Genomic DNA, 25,323 nt, shown 5'->3' with positions numbered 1-25,323 from the left:
CATCCTATATACCAATATACCAACCTTAACCAGGTCTCTAACATATACCATCCTAACTACCACGATGCAAACATAGCAAAGCAATAACATAACAACGATGCCCGGATTACAATCCGATAAAGGGCTGGCCTTGGTGCCTTGGACCCTATTGATATAGTGAGGATAACTTACCTCGCAACTGCCGACTGAAAATATAAGACCGAGATGCTCCGACCATTGACACGATCCCCACTACTGGCCAACACTAAAACTGAACTCAAAACAAAAGCCAACAATTACTAAAATGCCTCTGGAAGACAACTGGTCAACAGAACCCGAATAGACTTAATCTTGGCTACCGGAGAAAAGGTCTCATCATAATCCACTCCAGGAATTTGAGAGAAGCCCTTTGCAACCAGTCTAGCCTTATAAGTGTGTACTTTACCATCCATGTCGGTCTTCTTCTTGAAGACCCATTTGCACCTTACAGTCTTTCGACCTGGTACATTCTCAACCAAGTTCCAAACTTGATTGTCATACATGGATTGTATCTTGCTATCCATAGCCTCTTTCCATTTAGCAGACTCGGGGCCTGCCATGGCTTCCTCGTAGCTGTTAGGGTCATCTTGACCTACTAGTGTCTCATCACTAATAAGTGTCTCACCTTCTGCAGTAATATGGAAACCATAGTAATGCTCAGGTGCACTCCTAACTCTCGTGGAACGCCTCAGAGGTACAGATTCGTCAATTGGCTCAACAGGAGTTTCCTCCTCAAGTTGAGGGCTAGAGTTTGAAGTTCCTTCACCACTTGACTCTTGAATTTCTTCAAGATCAACTTGCCTCCCACTGTCTCCTTGGCTTATAAACTCTCTTTCTCGAAAGACTCCTCTTCTTGCTACAAAGACCACATTGTCACTAGGTCTGTAGAAGAGGTAACCAAAGGATTGTTGTGGGTAGCCGATGAAAATACACCTCTCGCTTCGGGGTTTGAGCTTATCATGAGTCTCGCGTCTCACGAAAGCCTCGCAACCCCAAATCTTGATGTGGTCTAGTTTAGGTACTTTACCAGTCCACATCTCGTGAGGAGTTTTGACAACTTTCTTTGTAGGGACTAGATTAAGGATATGGGCGGCAATCTCTAAGGCATACCCCTAGAATGAGATTGGTAGCAAAGCTCGACTCATCATGGAACGAACCATGTCCAACAAGGTTCGATTACGCCTCTCAGCCACACCATTCAACTGCGGTGTCCTGGGAGGTGTCAATTGTGAGACAATCCCACATTCCTTTAGATAGTCGAGGAACTCTGAACTAAGATACTCACCACCTCGATCGGATCGAAGCATCTTAATGTTCCTGCCCAATTGATTCTCGACTTCCTGTTTAAATTCCTTAAACTTCTCGAAAGTCTCTGACTTATGCTTGATTAAGTAGACATATCCATATCTACTGTAATCATCAGTAAAAGTCAAATAATAACGATTAGCATCCCTTGTGGCATGTTTGAATGGTCCACACACATCCGTGTGTATAAGGTCCAACAAACCTTCACCCCTTTCACACGAGCCTGTGAAGGGTGACTTTGTCATTTTTCCAAGTAAGCATGATTCGCAACTATCATTTGACTTTAGGCCAAACGACTCCAAGACTCCATCCTTTTGGAGTTGGCCTATGCGTTTATTGCTTATATGTCCAAGACGACAATGCCATAATGATGCTTTATCCAAGTTATTATTATTAGTAGAATCAATACACAAAACATTATTTCCTAAGTTATCTACAACAGATACAGCTTCATACACACCATCACTAGGTAATGCTTTAAAATAAAGAACATTATTAAAGAAAACATTAATCGAACCAACTTCATTATCAAACGAAAAGGTGAAACCTTGTTTGTACAATGCATGAAAGGAAATAATATTTCTTGCCATTTCTGGCGAATAACAACATTTATTCAAATCTAAATTTAACCCACTACTTAGCGATAAAGTATAAACTCCAATCTTGGTGACAGGTGTAACTTTCCTATTCCCCATGATTAAGTTTATTCTTCCTTGCTCCACATTCTCACTTCTTCCTAGTCCCTGCAAGTCATAACAAATATGAATACCGCAACCGGTATCAAGGACCCAAGATTTCAAATGGGGTGAGTTATTAGAAATGATAGTGTAAATACCTGCATGGTTGGGTTTGACTTTCCCATCCTTCACATCTTGCTGGTACTTTGGGCAGTTCCGCTTCCAATGAGCTTTTTCATGGCAATAGAAGCATTCAGCCTCTTTTGGGTCAGAAGAAGGAGTAATGAAACCTTTCTTGGTTCCACTTGAAGAAGAGCCATCAAGGGTCCGAGCCTTGGTACCCTTTGAAGATCTCTTTCTCTTCCTCCCTCGACTTTGCCCGATTGCCAAGACCGGAGTTGAGTCTGGAGTAGGAGTGATAGCAACCGACTTCCCCTTAAGACCTGTTTTTGCGGTCTTGAGAAGTCCCTGAAGTTTGCTGAGGGTGACCTCTTCCTTGTTCATGTGATATGTCATGCGGAATTGATCATAACACGATGGTAAGGAGTGCAAAATGATATCTATTGCAAGCTCCTCAGGGAAGTTCACATTGAGCTTCAGCAAACGATCCACATACCTTTGCATTTTCTGCATGTGGCTCGTGACGGACTCTCCGTCCTTCATCATGGTTGTTATCATGGAGCAGATGACTTCGTACCTCTCTTGTCGTGCACTTTGATGGTATCTTTCCATCAAATCTTGGTGCATTTCATAAGGGTAGAAATCTTCATAAGACTTTTGGAGTTCAGCTGTCATGGTGGCCAACATGATGCAAGCCACCTTGGTTGCATCTCTTTCATGAGTATGAAAGTCAGCGATCTCCTGGGGAGTTGCAGTGGACTCGTCAATTTCCTTAAGCTCCTTGTCAAGGACATATTCTTTGTCCTCGTAGCGGGTAATCATCCTGATGTTTTCGATCCATTTATTGAAGTTGGATCCATCAAAGGTGACTTTCCCGTACAAACTCATAAGAGTAAAGGAGCCATTAGGATTCGAGCCAGAAGCATTGTTTGAAGACATCTGAAAGAGAAGAACAAGTTTAGTTTAGATTTAAGAGAGTCCTTAATAAAACACCCAAATGTAATATTAAGGCTAGGATCCAATCACAATATAATATAACTTAGAAGAGGTATGCCGTAATCTAAGCTATACCATATTTGAAAGGTAGGTGAATGACGATTCACCAATTTCCACCACGAAAACCGAAATATTAGATATTTAGTTTTTATTGGTTTTAGAAATTCCTAGATTCTTTGAGATCCAATGAACTTTTCAAAGGCATGTTTCAATCTCGGAAGTGCCCTCCAGGTTTTGTGACTGGGATGCCGAGGATCACAAAACGAGGTGTGAAGTAACCATGCAAATCACTTGGTACCCTTAAAGTTTATCACTCAATCGATGTGCCGGTAAACCACACACGCTCCACCGATACTATAATAAACCTTAAGTCACCCTTTACCTACCTTGTTAAGTCCAAGTTAGTGTGCCGGTTAACCACACACGCTCCACCAACGACTTAGACAAAGTGTAAAGTGTAATTTCATGGATTAGCACCTTATTCACATTTTTCCTAAAGTAACTAAGATTGGGAATTTAATAAACATTTAGTTACTTTATTATATTCATCATACTTTGAATGAGAATTTATAAGTCCTTGTCTTACCCGTTCGGCTAACGACCCTCCACCAGTCAAGCAAGCGGTGGGTGAGAATATACACCCATTAAGTCACCATTTTATAGGCAACAACCTTATACCCACCTTATAGACCGGCTTTGTGAATGAGGCGTACTAGCGGTAAGACGACTTGTTCTTATACATATATATATAATTATTAAATCATCATAATATAAGTATAAGGGTTGAATTTTAACTTTTAAAATTCTAGGGGTTGGAACTAAAGTTTTAACTTAACTTTACTTGTTCCAAAACTTGAAGGCAAGTTTTGTAACTTTCAAAACTTTTCATTTCTTGTAACTTATGAGTTTAATAGAGTCATAAAATGAAGACTCTTCATTTTTATAACTCTTGTGTTTTCTTAATGGTTTTAACTCAAGTGTGACTCTTGGTTTTCCATAACTTAAGGATAAGTTATGGACTCCATTAAAACACATTATGATCATGAATTAAACTACCAAATAGGTTACAAATAATTCCTATGATCATCTAAAACATCATAAGAACAAGAACATGAATATGAACATAATCAAAAATTACATAAAACTTTGTAATTTTGATAACTAGTTGTTGTAAATGAATTAGCAAGACATTACACCACCAAAAACAAGTTTACATTTACTAAAACAGTTTAGAGTAATGTTTCTAATTCATTTTCCAGCAACTGAATCGAAATTCTGCACTCATTCGACCCTACTCGCCGAGTGCATGAACATGACTCGCCGAGTTGGTTGAAGATACACATGGACTCGACGTGTCCCCCCAATAGACTCGACGAGTCCGATCGCAGACAGCAAATTTTCGATTCTGTTTTCAACTTTTAAGCACAAATAAGAACAAACAAGCCTAGGCTCTGATACCACTGATGGGTTTTGAGCATTCTAACACTTCCTAAGTGTACATGCAACCCTAATAACCTTGGATCTATGTTTGTCTAATTTGTCATGCAAAGTTGATTTCCAAGGTTATATTCCTATCTAGCATACATGGGGAACAATTTTAACATAAAGTATAGATAGAATAACTTACCTTGTTGTTGCTTGTGTTCCTTGAAACCTTGTGAGCCTAGCACCCCAAGTGTGATGCCTCAAATGCTTCACACAACACCAAATGCTCTTGGAAGAACTTATGAGAGTATACTCACTTCTTCAAATCGGCCAAGCCCTCTATTTCTTTGTTGCAACCGATTTTGGTGGAGATTATATTACTTATATAGTGTTCACACATCTAGGGTTAAACCCTAATGTGTCATGACTCTTCATTTCCATGACCCATGGGTTTGTAACTCCCATGGAGCATCCATGGAGCATCCTATGGGTGGAACCCAACTTGATAGTCCATGGAGCCTTTTAGCCCACTATACAAGATATGGATGATTTACTTAATCAACCCATATATTTAATTAGTTATCTTTTGATCACTTAATTAATTCTAAATTAATTCTTGATCAAACTAATCAAATAATATTATTAATATATTAGAACTTATAATATATTAATAATCTCCAAGTGTTATTTCTCTCATTTAGTCTATCCAATTGCATGGTGCCATGCAACCCAAATGGACCATGTCGGGTCGGGTCAAGTACATACCAGAAATAGTTATGGACTTAGACACCTTATCCAACAGTCTCCCACTTGGATAAGTCTAATAACTATTACTGCAAGTATGACTTCAGGAATCGATCGGCAATCGTAGCTCTTTTCAAGGTTTCTCGAAACTGAGAAGATGATGGTACGCCATTTAAGATAAGTGATCATATAATCCTCTGTTCTAGATATCAGTCGGACAAATACATGGAACAATGTCTTACTTATTGTCCAACATTTGTTTCCCGATTTCCGATTTGTTTGACAAAGAACTTCATTGAACACATCAATTTAGTTCTGACCGGGCCCGGTACACAGGTCAAAACAAAATCATCGACGGGCCCAGATATCAGCTTCTAATCCAAGAAGGAACAGATAAACTTCGACTCATATGTTTGTTCTACTACTCATTGAATTACACATAAGAGCGCGATTTTATAACATCGAGTTACCAATGCGTTTTTCGTACAATCAATGCATAACCAACTTGTAAGTAACAAATCATATCTCTAGGTTTAAAGACTTATATGATATTACCGTCTCACGATCACTCGAGATAGAATTCCATGAAGTGATTCCAGTGAGCGTGGGTTGAGTCCAATGCTCAGAACTTATGAGCACTCATGATTGTTGTAGCCTTGTCCCAGACCTCTACAATCAAACATGACAGTCTTGATTCATACCTACTTCCGATATATGACCGACTGTGGAGGTTTGAATAATATGTTATACCAAACAAAATTATCCTGGAAGTCAAAACATGCAAAAGAAATATAGTAAACGATCGACAAGAGATAGCAACACTTTACTCATGAATAAAACACTTTTATTCATCATCAAATGTCAATTACACTTTACAAATTTCGAGGTTATCTAACTACTAAATCTAATATCATCCTTCAGCCCTATGCTCCGAGCATGCTGGAGATGCTTAACCCGAGTCAGTCCCTTCGTGAGGGGATCTGCCGGATTCTCATCTGATGATACCCTCTTTTCCACGAGGAGTCCTTCTTCGATCCGATGTCTGATGAAATGGTATTTTCTGTCGATGTGTCTGGATCTCCCGTGATCCCTTGGTTCCTTGGCTAAGGCAACAACACTTTCACTATCACAGAAAATTTCCATTGGCTCTTTAATAGCTGGTACAACTCCAAGGTCTCCAATGAAGTTCCTCAGCCATAAAGCCTCCTTTGCCACCTCGCTAGCTGCAATATACTCTGATTCACAAGTAGAATCTGCCACTGTCTCTTGCTTGGAACTCTTCCAAGAAATTGCTCCTCTATTTAGGGTAAAGACCCAGCCCGACTGAGAGCGGAAGTTATCCCTATCAGTCTGGAAGCTAGCATCACTATACCCTACAACTCTCAAGTCATCACTCCCACCGAGGGTAAGGACCCAGTCCTTGGTCCTTCGTAGGTACTTGAGAATATTCTTTACCGCAGTCCAGTGTGCCTTGCCAGGGTTCCCCTGAAACCTGCTAACCATGCTCAAGGCAAAGGCTATATCAGGTCGAGTACACGTCATAGCATACATGATCGATCCTACAGCCGAAGCATAAGGTACTCGACTCATTTCTGGTATCTCAGCCTCAGTGCTAGGGCTTTGTGTCTTACTCAGTTTGGCGTTACTCTGGATGGGCAACTCTCCTTTCTTGGAGTCTTGCATTCTGAATCTCTTCAGAACCTTCTCCAAGTAGGTACTTTGACTAAGTCCAATTAGTCTTTTACTCCGATCTCTCAAGATCCTTATCCCCAAAATATAGGCAGCTTCACCAAGGTCCTTCATAGCGAAACACTTTCCAAGCCAGGACTTTACTTCCTGCAGGGTTGGAATGTCGTTTCCTATGACTAGTATGTCATCCATATACAATACCAAAAAGCTAACCATACTCCCACTAACCTTGACATATACACAAGATTCATCTTCACTCCTAGAAAAGCCAAATTCCTTGACCTTTTCATCAAAGCAAAGATTCCATCTGCGAGGTGCTTGCTTTAATCCATAAATGGACTTCTCAAGCTTACACACTCTATTAGGGTACTCGTTACTGACAAAACCCTCTGGATGACTCATGTAAACATCTTCAGCCAACTTCCCATTAAGGAAAGCGGTTTTGACATCCATTTGCCAAATTTCATAGTCGTGAAACGCGGCTATGGCTAACAGAACCCGAATAGACTTAATCTTGGCTACCGGAGAAAAGGTCTCATCATAATCCACTCCAGGAATTTGAGAGAAGCCCTTTGCAACCAGTCTAGCCTTATAAGTGTGTACTTTACCATCCATGCCGGTCTTCTTCTTGAAGACCCATTTGCACCTTACAGTCTTTCGACCTGGTACATTCTCAACCAAGTTCCAAACTTGATTGTCATACATGGATTGTATCTTGCTATCCATAGCCTCTTTCCATTTAGCAAACTCGGGGCCTGCCATGGCTTCCTCGTAGCTGTTAGGGTCATCTTGACCTACTAGTGTCTCATCACTAATAAGTGTCTCACCTTCTGCAGTAATATGGAAACCATAGTAATGCTCAGGTGCACTCCTAACTCTCGTGGAACGCCTCAGAGGTACAGATTCGTCAATTGGCTCAACAGGAGTTTCCTCCTCAAGTTGAGGGCTAGAGTTTGAAGTTCCTTCACCACTTGACTCTTGAATTTCTTCAAGATCAACTTGCCTCCCACTGTCTCCTTGGCTTATAAACTCTCTTTCTCGAAAGACTCCTCTTCTTGCTACAAAGACCACATTGTCACTAGGTCTGTAGAAGAGGTAACCAAAGGATTGTTGTGGGTAGCCGATGAAAATACACCTCTCGCTTCGGGGTTTGAGCTTATCATGAGTCTCGCGTCTCACGAAAGCCTCGCAACCCCAAATCTTGATGTGGTCTAGTTTAGGTACTTTACCAGTCCACATCTCGTGAGGAGTTTTGACAACTTTCTTTGTAGGGACTAGATTAAGGATATGGGCGGCAATCTCTAAGGCATACCCCCAGAATGAGATTGGTAGCAAAGCTCGACTCATCATGGAACGAACCATGTCCAACAAGGTTCGATTACGCCTCTCAGCCACACCATTCAACTGCGGTGTCCTGGGAGGTGTCAATTGTGAGACAATCCCACATTCCTTTAGATAGTCGAGGAACTCTGAACTAAGATACTCACCACCTCGATCGGATCGAAGCATCTTAATGTTCCTGCCCAATTGATTCTCGACTTCCTGTTTAAATTCCTTAAACTTCTCGAAAGTCTCTGACTTATGCTTGATTAAGTAGACATATCCATATCTACTGTAATCATCAGTAAAAGTCAAATAATAACGATTAGCATCCCTTGTGGCATGTTTGAATGGTCCACACACATCCGTGTGTATAAGGTCCAACAAACCTTCACCCCTTTCACACGAGCCTGTGAAGGGTGACTTTGTCATTTTTCCAAGTAAGCATGATTCGCAACTATCATTTGACTTTAGGCCAAACGACTCCAAGACTCCATCCTTTTGGAGTTGGCCTATGCGTTTATTGCTTATATGTCCAAGACGACAATGCCATAATGATGCTTTATCCAAGTTATTATTATTAGTAGAATCAATACACAAAACATTATTTCCTAAGTTATCTACAACAGATACAGCTTCATACACACCATCACTAGGTAATGCTTTAAAATAAAGAACATTATTAAAGAAAACATTAATCGAACCAACTTCATTATCAAACAAAAAGGTGAAACCTTGTTTGTACAATGCATGAAAGGAAATAATATTTCTTGCCATTTCTGGCGAATAACAACATTTATTCAAATCTAAATTTAACCCACTACTTAGCGATAAAGTATAAACTCTAATCTTGGTGACAGGTGTAACTTTCCTATTCCCCATGATTAAGTTTATTCTTCCTTGCTCCACATTCTCACTTCTTCCTAGTCCCTGCAAGTCATAACAAATATGAATACCGCAACCGGTATCAAGGACCCAAGATTTCAAATGGGGTGAGTTATTAGAAATGATAGTGTAAATACCTGCATGGTTGGGTTTGACTTTCCCATCCTTCACATCTTGCTGGTACTTTGGGCAGTTCCGCTTCCAATGAGCTTTTTCATGGCAATAGAAGCATTCAGCCTCTTTTGGGTCAGAAGAAGGAGTAATGAAACCTTTCTTGGTTCCACTTGAAGAAGAGCCATCAAGGGTCCGAGCCTTGGTACCCTTTGAAGATCTCTTTCTCTTCCTCCCTCGACTTTGCCCGATTGCCAAGACCGGAGTTGAGTCTGGAGTAGGAGTGATAGCAACCGACTTCCCCTTAAGACCTGTTTTTGCGGTCTTGAGAAGTCCCTGAAGTTTGCTGAGGGTGACCTCTTCCTTGTTCATGTGATATGTCATGCGGAATTGATCATAACACGATGGTAAGGAGTGCAAAATGATATCTATTGCAAGCTCCTCAGGGAAGTTCACATTGAGCTTCAGCAAACGATCCACATACCTTTGCATTTTCTGCATGTGGCTCGTGACGGACTCTCCGTCCTTCATCATGGTTGTTATCATGGAGCAGATGACTTCGTACCTCTCTTGTCGTGCACTTTGATGGTATCTTTCCATCAAATCTTGGTGCATTTCATAAGGGTAGAAATCTTCATAAGACTTTTGGAGTTCAGCTGTCATGGTGGCCAACATGATGCAAGCCACCTTGGTTGCATCTCTTTCATGAGTATGAAAGTCAGCGATCTCCTGGGGAGTTGCAGTGGACTCGTCAATTTCCTTAAGCTCCTTGTCAAGGACATATTCTTTGTCCTCGTAGCGGGTAATCATCCTGATGTTTTCGATCCATTTATTGAAGTTGGATCCATCAAAGGTGACTTTCCCATACAAACTCATAAGAGTAAAGGAGCCATTAGGATTCGAGCCAGAAGCATTGTTTGAAGACATCTGAAAGAGAAGAACAAGTTTAGTTTAGATTTAAGAGAGTCCTTAATAAAACACCCAAATGTAATATTAAGGCTAGGATTCAATCACAATATAATATAACTTAGAAGAGGTATGCCGTAATCTAAGCTATTCCATATTTGAAAGGTAGGTGAATGACGATTCACCAATTTCCACCACGAAAACCGAAATATTAGATATTTAGTTTTTATTGGTTTTAGAAATTCCTAGATTCTTTGAGATCCAATGAACTTTTCAAAGGCATGTTTCAATCTCGGAAGTGCCCTCCAGGTTTTGTGACTGGGATGCCGAGGATCACAAAACGAGGTGTGAAGTAACCATGCAAATCACTTGGTACCCTTAAAGTTTATCACTCAATCGATGTGCCGGTAAACCACACACGCTCCACCGATACTATAATAAACCTTAAGTCACCCTTTACCTACCTTGTTAAGTCCAAGTTAGTGTGCCGGTTAACCACACACGCTCCACCAACGACTTAGACAAAGTGTAAAGTGTAATTTCATGGATTAGCACCTTATTCACATTTTTCCTAAAGTAACTAAGATTGGGAATTTAATAAACATTTAGTTACTTTATTATATTCATCATACTTTGAATGAGAATTTATAAGTCCTTGTCTTACCCGTTCGGCTAACGACCCTCCACCAGTCAAGCAAGCGGTGGGTGAGAATATACACCCATTAAGTCACCATTTTATAGGCAACAACCTTATACCCACCTTATAGACCGGCTTTGTGAATGAGGCGTACTAGCGGTAAGACGACTTGTTCTTATACATATATATATAATTATTAAATCATCATAATATAAGTATAAGGGTTGAATTTTAACTTTTAAAATTCTAGGGGTTGGAACTAAAGTTTTAACTTAACTTTACTTGTTCCAAAACTTGAAGGCAAGTTTTGTAACTTTCAAAACTTTTCATTTCTTGTAACTTATGAGTTTAATAGAGTCATAAAATGAAGACTCTTCATTTTTATAACTCTTGTGTTTTCTTAATGGTTTTAACTCAAGTGTGACTCTTGGTTTTCCATAACTTAAGGATAAGTTATGGACTCCATTAAAACACATTATGATCATGAATTAAACTACCAAATAGGTTACAAATAATTCCTATGATCATCTAAAACATCATAAGAACAAGAACATGAATATGAACATAATCAAAAATTACATAAAACTTTGTAATTTTGATAACTAGTTGTTGTAAATGAATTAGCAAGACATTACACCACCAAAAACAAGTTTACATTTACTAAAACAGTTTAGAGTAATGTTTCTAATTCATTTTCCAGCAACTGAATCGAAATTCTGCACTCATTCGACCCTACTCGCCGAGTGCATGAACATGACTCGCCGAGTTGGTTGAAGATACACATGGACTCGACGTGTCCCCCCAATAGACTCGACGAGTCCGATCGCAGACAGCAAATTTTCGATTCTGTTTTCAACTTTTAAGCACAAATAAGAACAAACAAGCCTAGGCTCTGATACCACTGATGGGTTTTGAGCATTCTAACACTTCCTAAGTGTACATGCAACCCTAATAACCTTGGATCTATGTTTGTCTAATTTGTCATGCAAAGTTGATTTCCAAGGTTATATTCCTATCTAGCATACATGGGGAACAATTTTAACATAAAGTATAGATAGAATAACTTACCTTGTTGTTGCTTGTGTTCCTTGAAACCTTGTGAGCCTAGCACCCCAAGTGTGATGCCTCAAATGCTTCACACAACACCAAATGCTCTTGGAAGAACTTATGAGAGTATACTCACTTCTTCAAATCGGCCAAGCCCTCTATTTCTTTGTTGCAACCGATTTTGGTGGAGATTATATTACTTATATAGTGTTCACACATCTAGGGTTAAACCCTAATGTGTCATGACTCTTCATTTCCATGACCCATGGGTTTGTAACTCCCATGGAGCATCCATGGAGCATCCTATGGGTGGAACCCAACTTGATAGTCCATGGAGCCTTTTAGCCCACTATACAAGATATGGATGATTTACTTAATCAACCCATATATTTAATTAGTTATCTTTTGATCACTTAATTAATTCTAAATTAATTCTTGATCAAACTAATCAAATAATATTATTAATATATTAGAACTTATAATATATTAATAATCTCCAAGTGTTATTTCTCTCATTTAGTCTATCCAATTGCATGGTGCCATGCAACCCAAATGGACCATGCCGGGTCGGGTCAAGTACATACCAGAAATAGTTATGGACTTAGACACCTTATCCAACATAACAGCCCAAGCAACGAAATACTACCTCAAAAGGAAGCTCCAACAGAAGAGAAATCCGACTTGCCGACTTGGCCACTTAACACGCGACCAGAATCGCGACCCTACTCGCCGAGTCCACCCATGGACTCGCCAAGTTGCTCCTTCATACTTACACTTTGAACCCTCAAATTGCACTCCTGAACTCTGGATGTTACAATTCTCCCCCACTTAAATTAGGCTTTGTCCTCGAAGCCTACGACAACACAACTCCAGAACTACTCACACAATGCACCTCATGGCATTAAGCAGAGCAGGTTCCTCAAAACACAACCATCGAAACCCAAAACCCAACTTTCCCTCTTGCGATGTCCTGACCACCGCTTCAAGCCAGCCACCGGCCTCATCCTCTGATAACCACACTTATCAACCGAGTAGCACTCCATGATACTTCACTCGCTCCAATCACAACAATCACTTGACTCATACGAGCTAGAAATAACCCTGAACCACCAGAATCCCGATCTGACTCCAACTTTATCCACTCCATGCTGACAGGATGACACATCCCTCAGTCTCAGAGAAATTCCCATGAGTTCTCCTCCGCACTCTCATACCTATGCTGAACTGGCTCCAACATCCTCGGGTTGGAAAAACCCGATACACTGACGACACCTCCAAACATCCCCCGGGACGAATTTCCACCACATACATAATTCCTTGATCAAAATCAAACTAGAAATCCAAGATTCCAACCCTGCATCCTTCCGAGCCTCTTGGCCCTATACCCGCGGAATTCCTTCCGCGACTTCAGCGGACATCCAACCCGAATGTGATTCCATACCACCACCGCACACACTGTGCAATAACCATAATTGCAACACCCTAATCATAACTCTGCACTACTGCTTTCACTTCCGTGAACTTACATTCCCTCTCAAAGCTACATTCCTTTCCCTTTTCTTACCAAGGAGATCCACTTGGATGCCTTGACACTACCACAAATGCCACGGTGCTCACCCATTACTGCACCATTCCCTTATAGCGTATCCGCTATCTCATGCACCACACATGCTCTAAATCTGCTCATAGGGACTCTCGAGTCCATGCACTACCTTCCACTAATCATAATTAATACAGAGGGCCAGACCTTCTGATGCTATCACATCACGACACACCCATTCCATTCCCTCATACCGATCTATCAACACATGCAGAGTCTTCAACATGACTGGACCGCCTTACCTGGCCTTCAGCCCATCTGGACCACTCCCAGAACCTTCAGCAGGTCTGGACTGCACTCCAGGGCCTTCAGCCTGACTGGACCGTTCTCCGAGCCTTCAGCCTGACTGTTACGCCCACCGGCCTTCAGTCTATCCGGACCGCTCAACTAGCATTCATCATCCCCCGTCATGCCTCCAGGAAAACTCTCACATGCATACTGTTCTAGCCCTCTAGGGGTTCTGAACTCTATCTCCATCCTACATACTCAATCCCGGCCCGTTCCCAGGCCTTCCACAATCAATCACCCTTGGTTTGCATCCCGCCCCAGCTGTATGACACTTGCTTATACTAGCCTACGCTCGGCTGACAGAACCCCTGTTGAATCCCAACAGCTAAACACCCTCTCATGCTTATCAATCTTCCGGAGAATTTTCCAATTCTCCAACACTTTGAGAACTGACTATCAACCACCAGTCGCCATCACTGACCTCCCTCGACAACCCTAGACAACACAAACCCTTACACGCGAACTAATTCCCACTAGAACGAGCAAGCTTCCGAAAATTACATAACACTGATCATCTCGGGCTCTAAAGAAACCCGACCTTCAGGTAACCACTCCTCAGACTGTAGATGCTATCCGATATTCAGACCAAAAGCTAGATTTCCCACTAATAATCCTCATGAATAATAACCAACAAAATTCCCAACACCACACCCATAACCATACCACGACCCTCAAGGAACAACGAAAACAATACCAAAAATCACACAACGAGACCAACAGATAAACAATACTCCATAATAATCACAAAATAATAAGACATCAAGAAAGAAACATACCCGCAGCTGCATCCACACTGCCATGATCTCCTCTGATGTAAGCTGAAAAGCACGAACCTGAGCCCTTGGGGGCTCCACTCCACCCTGACCTCCACCCGTAATCCTCAAAGGGGCGGTGCTGGAGCCTGCACCGGTCCTGCAGCAAGCTGTGGATAGTTGACCCTCAAGTGTCCAACCTAATGGCAATGATAACAAACCCTCAAATCTTGAACCGGGGCTATCTGCCGACAATCCCTCGCATAGCGCCCCTCCTTTCCGCATTTGCAGCATGCACCACCGGACCTACAAACTCCGGTGTGACCCTTCCCACACCTTCCACAATTGCGGCTGCTCTGATCTCCCAATCCAGAATCAACGGTCTTGGACCGTTTCGGCGCCGGCTGTGACTGTGTCGGGGCCTGCCTCTGCTCTCTCAACTGCAACTCAATCTCCAACTCACGCCACCTGGCGGCCTCCTGCAACTCCAACAAGGTCTCGGACCTCTGTATAGACACAAACTGCCTCATATCCCTCTCAAGCATACTCAGATATCGGGACATCTGAGCCTGCTTCGAAACGAACTCTGGGCAAAACATCACCCTCTCAGTGAACATCTTGGTGATCTCCATCACCGACTCCGAAATCTAATTCAACTCCAGGAACTCCTGAGCGAACCTCTCTCTCTCAACCCGCAGAACATAATGAGTGCCAAACATCTCCCGCAACTGATCCCAAGAAACCGCAGTCCTCTACGCATCCGAATATGACCCCGTGGTCAATCTCCACCAATCCTTCGCCCCAAGCCTTAATAGGTTCAGAGCACACCTCACCCTTTGATCAACAAGGCATGAACACGTGAAGAAACACCCCTCCACGTCTGACAACCATCGTATGGAAACAACCGGGTCCAGAACTCCATCAAAGGTAGGGGCCTTTTATGACAACCCAAAATTTCCATTTTGAACAAACCATATCAAACCAATAGAAGTTATAACAGTTACAGGGAAATTCTAGACTTTGGGTATTAGTCTGAGTTTTTCACGATTTACACTTCAGGAAATATCAGGATAGTGGATGCACTAGGGTTTTGTGCAACAATGTTATTTCGACACTCTATTATATTAGAGATCATTTCGGGAATAAAATATTTTCTGCTAAAAATCTCAGGACTATAAATAGAATTCTGAACCAAATTCATTCATTATTCGCATTTCCAACTAGAGAAAAGCCATTTTCTCTCTCACGGATCTTCGGGTTTTTATCCCAAATCGTGAGTACCCCTCTCTAGTAGTGTTATATAGCTTTAAATATGTTCATAATATAGATTACATAGCTAAATCACTAGGTTTAGGAGTTTACTCCCCAAGGTGTTATTGGGCGGTTAACTCCCGAAACGAAGCCTAGACTGTCCCCAGTGATATACTACTTCCTTGGACTTGTATAGGAGTGTGTTAGGGACATGAAATCAAGCAAGAACCACCCAAGTTTGGGAGTTCACAGCCCAAGAATATCTTAGGCCGTAAACTCCATAATCATGTTCAAAATGGTGCCTTTATGGCACCTAAGGCCTTAGACTTTCACCTAGACGTGCTCCCAATAAATCAAGGGCCTTAAACACATAAGAATCATCTTGCAAAGTGGGTTTACGGCCATGACATGGTTCATGGGCGGTAAACTCATTAAAGGGGCACGAAAGTGTGTCAAGGGTCTTCATATGCTTGTAATAAAAGCCTAGAACCTATACCACTTGTGCATGAGACTTGAAAACATCTAAAACACCTATCCTTAAGAGTTTACGGCCGCAAACTCTAAGGGAAATGGCCTTAGGGCCGTAAACTCCTCAAAGGAGTGTTTCTAGGCCTTAAACCCTTTCAAGAATTTAACCACCAAGTTGAAATAATTCTAGGAATCATTTGGAACTTCAAAACACACAATACCCCCATGTTTGGGAGTTTACGACCGTAAACTCAATAGTTCACAACCTTAAACTACATGCGTGATGGTATTTGGAGAGTAAACACATATATGGGGTCCTTTGGAACCCTAAACACAAGTGCCTTGCCCCGCAATAGCTTAGATGCAATCCTTAGGGCTTAAAACACTTATATAAAGTGTTTATTATGTCTAGGATGTCTTATCTTTATCAATTAGTAATTTAAGTCTAATTGTGTGCATATATGTGTGATTATATGTTCATTAGAATCGTAGTGCGTGTACAAGTCCTTACTTGACACCTAACAATCCTACACCGTTTGGTTCATCCAAATCACCATCTACAGGTGAGTTCATACCCCTAATCAATGTTTTAAATGATTTTAAATGCTTTAATGGGGGGGGGGGGGGATTACAAGTAGAAAACAGCATGTGTTATTAAATCATCTATATGTATTTTATAACTGTGTTTTCATTCAACAAATTTCACATACTACAAAATGTGATGCATGAAATGGTTTTCTATCTTTAAAATACTTTGTTATCAAATGTACTTTTGAAATGTTTATCAAAATGACATCAAGTCACTTTTATATTTGTTCAAAACCCTTAGACGTTTTACAAAACCATTTTACATTCTTGAACTAAACTATGCATATACCCTTATAATCTTATATAGGTATTGTTGTTATAGTTTACATCTTTCATTTAGTTTCCCACACCCTTGAGTAGTAAGAGTGTATAAACCTACTTGAACAACCAATTACCTTTCAGTTAACTATCATAGAGATAGTTAGAAGATATCAAACATTATTCCTATTACAAGGAATCACACAAGAGTCAGTTCATTCATGAGTCTATACCAGTGCATTACCTGATACATGAGTACATCTACATATGCTTACCTGATACATGAACATGTTTACATATACTTACCTGATACATGAACACACATACATGAATACTATACATGAACATTGTTACATAGGTGCATTATCCTATATTTACTTACTTGGATACTTGTACTTAGAACTACGAGGATGATTTATTAGTACTTTCTGTGTAAATTATCTTTCCTATCCCGGTTCAAAGGGATATCTCGGCGGAACTTACCATTCCGAACCCCACTGATTAGCACCAGTGGTCGATGACCATCTACGGAGGTCTAAGGTTACTATTTATATTAGGAAGATCGATAACCGGGGCTAACCCCTCCACCCACCTGCTGCTGCTACAGAGGACAAGTGGACAATCTTCGATTGTTCATAAGGTTATACTTTTCGCTTATTGCGATGTTGTGTTACTCCTAGTACCCAGTGATGACACTTACATTATTACTTTTTTGGACAATCTTTGGATGTTCATTAGGTTGCATTTTTTGCTTAACGCGATGTTATGTTAGTCCTAGTACCTAGTGACAACACTTACAGTAGTACATTTTCCTGTTTACTTTATTTTGTGATACTTTCACATAAACGATGAGTTAGACTAAGTACTTTAGTACTAGTCAAAAGAAGGAAAAACTATCATTTTACTTACAAAACATTCGTGTCTTTGTAGAAGACTACATTATCATAACAAAACATTCGGGTCTTGGAAGAAGAGTACGTTATCATAACAAAACATTCGGGTCTTGGTAGAAGACTACATTATCATAACAAAACATTTGGGTCTTGTTAGAAGACTACATTATCATAACAAAACATTCGGGTCTTGGTAGAAGACTACATCTCACACTGATAGAAAATAAGGGATTTTCTAGGGCTTTTCATACTTTCATCAACATTTTCATTTAAAGGTTAACATGACTTTTAAAACAGCTTTTAGTAAGCAAGACAATGACACTTAAATAATTATGAATTCATTAGCTTTAAAGCTGATACTCTCTTTCAAAATAACTTGTATTCTTAGGTCATCAGTAGACAGGTACGGTGGCCAGGTTTTGAGAAGACGGAGCAGACAAGCCTCGTCTTTTATTTTGATTGTATATTTTTGGTGTCTTATTACAATGAAAGAACACACATGTATTAAAACTTTACTTATAATGCAATGGATGATGTTGTTGCTTGTTTACTATTTTGCATTGTTGTGATACTGTACATGACGTCCTCCACAACTGAACGTTTTCGTTGATCGTGGTTTTGGGGTGTGACAGATTGGTATCATAGCATTGTTTATAGTGAATTAAGTATATCAACCCATAAAAGATATACTAACTATAAATACATGGGGATTAAAACACTCTGTCTAAGAGTTTATACTTTTAAATAATAAAATATTTAACAAAGTATACGTGTCTGCATTCATACTAAAATCGGTGTCACAACGACAAGAACAAAAGTATTATGATTGTTGAATATCACAAGTAAGCCTGAGGATGTATGGTCAGTCTTAGGAGTGGCATAGCCTGATCAACTATGCTATTCCAAGGACTGATTAGCACATGCCTAAGAATGTTTGTGATATGGCAACAAGTCTAAAAACTTACCAACATTACCACAATGAGAACATTATAACAAAACCTAAATCTAAAATACCATAGGGGTGTTTTGTGTTACTAAAGTACTTAATACTTGAGAACTAAAATGGAATCTTCATTCCTAAGTTGATAATTGCTAAGTGGATACGCTAAAATTATATGTAACTAGGATGTTATAGACTTAGAATCAGTGAAAATTTTACTTTACCCCTATTCCTTGTGAATTTGGAGTTGAGGTCACTTATTCGAAGGCCTATCTTGTCTTGATTACATATAACTGGTATGCACTTTACAAATAGAGATGGAACTAATGAAGATTTTCTAAATAATTATCTAGATAGTTCGTCTAATAATTATTCTCTTACCCCAATTCTCGCGTAGATAACATGACTGGACTCCATCCCCACGGCAACCTGTACCTTCCGAATGAGGTTATTGCTGGATGGTTTGAAGAAGAGCCAAATAATGATCATCCTATCCTTGTGAATGATCACCATGATGAAGACCTTTCGGATGGTGCTAACTCCAAACCCGAGGTTGAAGACCTACCTCAGGCAGCTCCCGTTCCAATTCCTAACCTTCGTCTGTCTTTTCATGGCCCGACGCCTCCATGAGTGGAATGCTTGGAAACATGGAGCGAAGGTCAAGATCAACCTATGCCGTTTAATGGAGATCGAAGCTTTTACAATGTAATTGAAGGGAGCTCAGCAGATACAGTTCTACCAATTCTGATCCGTAGAGTTGCCCGAAACGAGATTCAGGGCATGACAGCCCTACAACGTATCGCAGAAGTTGATAAAAATGGAGGAATGCATATGCTTCGCGCTAGTTGCCTTTAATATGCTCGTGAGAGGTCTGAGAGAGACCATGAAACCTTGCTGCAAGCACTGGCTGAATCACGAGTCGAAGTCATAGAACTTCGAGTACACCAGAGAGTGTACGAAAGACACCTACTTGATGTGGAACGCCAACTAGATGGACTGAGAGTTGACAAGAGGGATGACCGTCGCTAGTAGTAGATACTTTACTTTATATTCCTTGTTAGAAAGGAATCGTGTTCCTGTCTATTCCCGATGTGGCATTTTCTATGAAACTATCTTGTACTGTAAGTACTTTGGTTAGGTCTTTATGCTGTCAAGAACTATCTCCTCTGGATATGATGTAAGACCTTTTTACAAGGTCATTTTCCCAAACCTGTACGTCATGAATATCAAAGATATTGACAGTCGGCTAACTTCTGTGTCATTCTTTATTCAAATACTCTCATCATACTTTCATTAGAGTCTATTTGAAACATTCTCTAGTCAAGTCATTGGACTATAGCAATTTAACTCCGGAGTCATCTCCGAGTCTCTGTTAATGGTTGGATCACGTTATTCGCCAACCAACGATACCTCGGCTAGAACGACAAACATCTTGACACCATTGTATGAACTTACTTCCAATCTTTGCTAGGACTGCATGATAGGGATGTAGGTCAAACCTTCGTGAACATACTTCCATTCCGTGCTAGGACTGCATCATAGGGATGTAGGTCAAACCTTAGAAAACATACTTCTATTCTTTTCACGAGCGATCAAACTACATCTAGGTTCAACCATTTTCGCTCACAAGATTCATTTTCATTCGGTGTAATAGAATCATGTCACTGAAGAAAAATGATCAACCCAACAAACAAGCACCAACTCTTCAGATTGATGCAGCTACCTTTCAAGTTGCAGTCTCGGTTGCCGTGTCAGCTATTCTGACCCACATGAATGCTAACAACGCAAGTGTTAGCGGGATCGTTATCAATAATTCCAATCCAAGTAACAATCCAGCACCTCAGCGAGCAACAAACTACCACGATACCCCGAGTGCTGAGGCCAAGAGTAACAAACGGAAGTTTTGGGCCATAAGGCAGAACAAGTCGCTTCGAAGGGCGAATATGAAACAACCACCAGTAGCAACCTTCACAGCTACGACATCCGCACCTCCTATGACCATTCCTTCTGGTGTCCCAATGATCCTCAACCCCGCCAAACTTTATACTGGAAGTCTCCCAAAATGCATTAAATGTAGTTTTCACCACCATGGACCTTGTAGGGACGTGAAGTGCTCACACTGCAACAGAAAAGGGCATACAACCCGTTTCTGCAGGATGCCAACAGCTCAGGACGCTCAAGTGCCAAACACCAGTGGGAACCAGGTTTGCTACGGTTGTGGCAATGTAGGTCACTACAAAAGGAACTGCCCAAGGGCAGCAATTTCTGGCACACACGAAAGTCTACTACCAACCACCACCGCAGGAGAGTCTACTCCGGACCCACGTTAATGTAATTTAGGTGTTTCGTTGTAACAGACTTATGAACCATCCTAACACTAGTGCAACCAGAGTCTTATCTTTTGCGGGATCCCGTCCATTTAGGGATGCTCGTGCTGCATGTACTTGTCTTTTGTAGTATACCTTGTTCGCAACAATAGTCTTGTAGTAAATCTAAAAGTACAGTAACTCTGTTAATGGTTGCACTATTGTGTTTTTGTTTGTAACGCCTTAAGTTCAAACCTAATTTCTTTAGTGTCCATATATTTCCGACTTTATCATACGACTCGAGTAAATTTGATCCTTGCAATACCAGCATCATAAGTACATCTCTTTCTCAGAAATCGTCTTTTAGCGAAGCCGTCATATCAAAACACTGAAGTACTCATACAAGGAGTACCTTATAGTTCTTTTCCTTTCCGAAGGAATCCCCACATTATTGCTGGTGCAGTACGTCAAGTTCAATTCCAGGATTCATACGGTTGATCTATCACTGAAGAATGTATACATGAGAGTGATATATAATCAATGTTCTATAGGTTTAGAATTGATGATTCCACTTTAACTTCTTTTCCCTCGAAGGGATGTTAGATTAAGGAAGAATTAATTATTCGACTACCTTTTCATCTTAATTATATATGACTCGTATACACGAAATTGTGATCATTGAATCACGTATGAATTCTAATATGAACTTCAGGATGGAGACTGTCCAGGAGTACGAGTAATTGCATTGGCATAGGAACAAACTTAGAACTCAATATGACTCTTGTAAGAAGATCCCCTTCAGTCTAAACACCTACGGAAGATACAAGAACAGCTCGGACAACACAATGAACTACTCAACAATAGAATTAAAAGACCAAGCTTCTCACCCTTGAGAGCTCCGGTCTTATTATTACCAGAAGTCGACGGAGTGCATCTTATGTACCTCGACGACCGAAGACTTCATTAAGATTTTCTTTAGAAATCGTTGTCTCTGCCCCACATAGACAAACTAATTGAGCAACCACAGGGAAAGTGTTACTTTCAGAAATGGACCTGAGATCCGAATATCACCAGTTCGAGTGTTAGGAAAGGATGTCCTAAAGCCTACCCTCCGAACTCGATACGGACACTTCGAGTCCGTAGTGATACCCTCGGATAGGACCAATACGCCCATAGTATTCATGAGCTAAATGAGTGGAGTACTCCTTCTTACTGGGATCAGTTCGTTATTTCTCCATGTAATGACTTACTTATCTACACTCGTAATAAGAAAGAACCCATAGAAACATTACCCTCGGATATACTTTTCGCAAAGTTCTCTAAGCAAGAGTTTTGGAATCAAGAGTCAAATTTCCAGTGACACACGATTAGTGATGTGGAAATTCTGGAGTACTCTGTCAAATTATCTGAAACTGTCGGGAATTTGTCGGCACCATAGTAGCCGACGGAAAATTTGCCAAATATTAGGTCTTATAGACCTACTATCATAGTCCATTTGGAACTCCCCGCAAACCTCAGAAACCCTTTCGACTTTGACCCAGAAAGGGATGGCCTTGACTGCGAAGTAAGCAAGAGAAAGAACCTTTGGAATTCCAAGTGAGAGACCAAATTCTTTAGGAAACCTAACTCTGGGAACGGATTAATACGCTGCGTAAAGCGTGGAAAGCTAAATCCAATGTAGTTGGGACCTCCGAGATCCTTACCAGAATCGGTCATGCATCTCACAAATTAGACCTACTCCGCAAACTCAGTAACATACATTTTCCCCTTTGCGTCTCGAACCTGAAACAATATCTTTCCATTAGGACTTTCGTAAGCTCTCTCGACAAGATCGAGATTTACGAAATCCTTGCCTTCGTATTAGAACCGTAGTGACCCTTGACCGAGTGGTCAAGCAGACGAAGCAACACCGTCGCCCATTAGTGAAGGTTCGTTGGAATACCAACCGAGAACCCGATTTCGCTTGGGAGCGCGAGAACCAATCGATTAGGAAGTTCACATAACGAATCAATCATTCGTACCTACTTCCTTGCCTAAATTCTAATTTCGGCACGAAATTCCCTTTAACAGGGGGATGATGTGACAACCCAAAATTTCCATTCTCAACAAACCATATCAAACCAATAGACATTAGAACAGTTACAGGGAAATTCCAGACTTTGGGTATAAGTTTGAGTTTTTCACGATTTACACTTCAGGAAATATAAGGAGAGTGGATGCACTAGGGTTTTGTGCAACACTGTTATTTCGACACTCTATTATATTAGAGATCATTTCGGGAATAAAATATTTTCTGCCAAAAATCTTAGGACTATAAATAGAATTCTAAACCAAATTCATTCATTATTCACATTTCCAATTAGAGAAAAAGCCATTTTCTCTCTCACGGATCTTCGGGTTTTTATCCCAAATCGTGAGTACCCCTCTCTAGTAGTGTTATATAGCTTTAAATGTGTTCATAACATAGATTATATAGATAAATCACTAGGTTTAGGAGTTTACTCCCCAAGGTGTTCTTGGGCGGTAAACTCCCGAAATGAAGCCTAAACTGTCCCCCGTGATATACTACTGCCTTGGACTTGTATAGGAGTGTGTTAGGGACATGAAATCAAGCAAGAACCACCCAACTTTGGGAGTTCACGGCCCAAGAATATCTTAGGCCCTAAACTCCACAGCATGCTCAAAATGGTGCTTTTAAGGCACCTAAGGCCTTAGACTTTCACCTAGACTTGTTCCCAATAAATCAAGGGCCTTAAACACATAAGAATCACCTAGCAAAGTGATTTTACGGCCATGATATGGTTCATGGGCCGTAAACTCATTAAAGGGGCACCAAAGTGTGTCAAGGGTCTTCATATGCTTGGAATAAAAGCCTAGAACCTATACCACTTGTGCATAAGACTTGAAAACATCTAAAACACCCATCCTTAAGAGTTTACGGCTGCAAACTCTAAGGGAAATGGCATTAGGACCGTAAACTCCTCAAAGGAGTGTTTCTAGGCCTTAAACCCTTTCAAGAGTTTAACCACCAGTTTGAAATAATTCTAGGAATCATTTGGAACTTCAAAACACACAATACCCCCATGTTTGGGAGTTTACGGCCGTAAACTCAAGAGCTTACAATTGTAGACTCCATGTGTGATGGTATTTGGAGAGTAAATACATATATGGGGTCCTTTGGAACCCTAAACACAAGTGCCTTGCCCCACAATAGCTTAGATGCAATCCTCAGGGCTTCAAACACTTATATAAAGTGTTTATTATGTCTAGGATGTCTTATCTTTATCAATTAGTAATTTAAGTCTAATTGAGTGCATATATGTGTGATTATATGTTCATTAGGATCGTAGTGCGTGTACAAGTCCTCACTTGACACCTAACAATCCTACACCGTCTGGTTCATCCAAATCACCATCTACAGGTGAGTTCATACCCCTAAGCAATGTTTTAAATGATTTTAAATGCTTTAATGGGGGGGGGATACAAGTAGAAAACAACATGTTATTAAAACATCTATATGTATTTTATAACTGTGTTATCATTCAACAGATTTCACATACTACAAAATGTGACGCATGAAATGGTTTTCTATCTTTAAAATACTTTGTTATCAAATGTATTACTTTTGAAATGATTATTAAAATGACATCAAGTCACCTTTACATTTGTTCAAAACCCTTAGACGTTTTACAAAACCATGTTACATTCTTGAACTAAACTATGCATATACCCTTATAATCTTATATAGGTATTGTTGCTATAGTTTACCTCTTTCATTTAGTTTCCCACACCCTTGAGTAGTAAGAGTGTATAAACCTACTTGAACAACCAATTACCTTTCAGTTAACTATCATAGAGATAGTTAGAAGATATCAAACACTATTCTTATTACAAGGAATCACACAAGAGTCAGTTCATTCATGAGTCTATACCAGTGCATTACCTGATACATGAGTACATCTACATATGCTTACCTGATACATGAACATGTTTACATATACTTACCTAATACATGAACACACATACATGAATACCATACATGAAAACTGTTACATAGGTGCATTATCCTATATTTACTTACTTGGATACTTGTACTTAG

Source organism: Lactuca saligna, chromosome 8 (genome assembly GCF_052625555.1).
Source record: "Lactuca saligna cultivar CGN05327 chromosome 8, ASM5262555v1, whole genome shotgun sequence".
NCBI lineage: Eukaryota > Viridiplantae > Streptophyta > Magnoliopsida > Asterales > Asteraceae > Lactuca > Lactuca saligna.
The sequence above is the reverse complement of the archived record's forward strand: the minus strand, read 5'-3'. Positions refer to the sequence as shown.